Raw genomic sequence first — 1040 nt, forward strand, 5'->3', positions numbered from 1 at the left:
CCCTTCTTGATTTTAAACCATGTAGTGTCCCTTTGTTCCATTCCAATGACAGCTTCCTTGTCAATGTACAATTTCCTCATGAGTACAATCAAGTGTTTGGGAATTCCCATTTTTCTCAATGTTATCCATAATTTGTCATGATCCACATAATCAAATTCTTTTGCATAGTCAACAAAACACAAGTAAACATGTCTCTGGTATTCTTTGCCTTGAGCCAAGATCCATCTGTCAACAGCTCTGATATCCCTTGTTCCACGTCCTCTTCTGAATCCAGCTCGCACCTTTGGAAGTTCTCTGTCAGTATACTGCTATGACTGTTTTTGAATTATCTTCAATAAGATCTTACTTGTGTGTGATATTAATGACATTGTTCTATAATTTCCACATTCTGTGGGATCACCTTTCTTTGGAAAGGATACAAATATGGATATAGTAGGGGTCCTAATATATGGCATTAATAGACTATCAAACATAACCCAAAGCACAAACAGCAAAAGAGAAACTGGATGAATGGGACCTTGTAAAAATTAAATTTTTATGTGCTTCCAAAGACTTCTCTAAAAAAGTCAAAAGAGAATTTATGCATTGGGAAAAAATATTCAGCAATGATATGTCTGACTAGGGACTTATCTCTAGAATTTATACAAAACTTCAATACCTCAACAGCAAAAAGACAAATAATCCAATTCAAAAATGGGCAGTAGACACTTCATCAAGAAAGATATTCAGGTGACCCACAAACATATGAAGAAATGCTCATGATTTTTAGCCATTAGAGAGATGCAAATCAAAACAACAATGACATACCATCTTGTCCCTGCACTAGCAGCAAAGTTCAACAAGACAAAAAATAACAAATTCTGGCAGTGAAATGCAGAGAGATTTGGACTCTCATACATGAGGAATCTGTACCTTGACCAGGAGGCTGTCATTTGAACAGAAAAAGGGGACACTATATGGTTTAAAATCAAGAAGGGAGTGCGTCAGGGTTGTATCCTTTCTCCACACTTATTCAATCTATATGCTGAGCAAATAATCCG

The sequence above is a fragment of the Orycteropus afer genome, unplaced genomic scaffold, assembly GCF_000298275.1.
Source record: "Orycteropus afer afer isolate SDZICR_OR568_19922 unplaced genomic scaffold, OryAfe1.0 scaffold00810, whole genome shotgun sequence".
In the NCBI taxonomy this organism is placed as follows: domain Eukaryota; kingdom Metazoa; phylum Chordata; class Mammalia; order Tubulidentata; family Orycteropodidae; genus Orycteropus; species Orycteropus afer.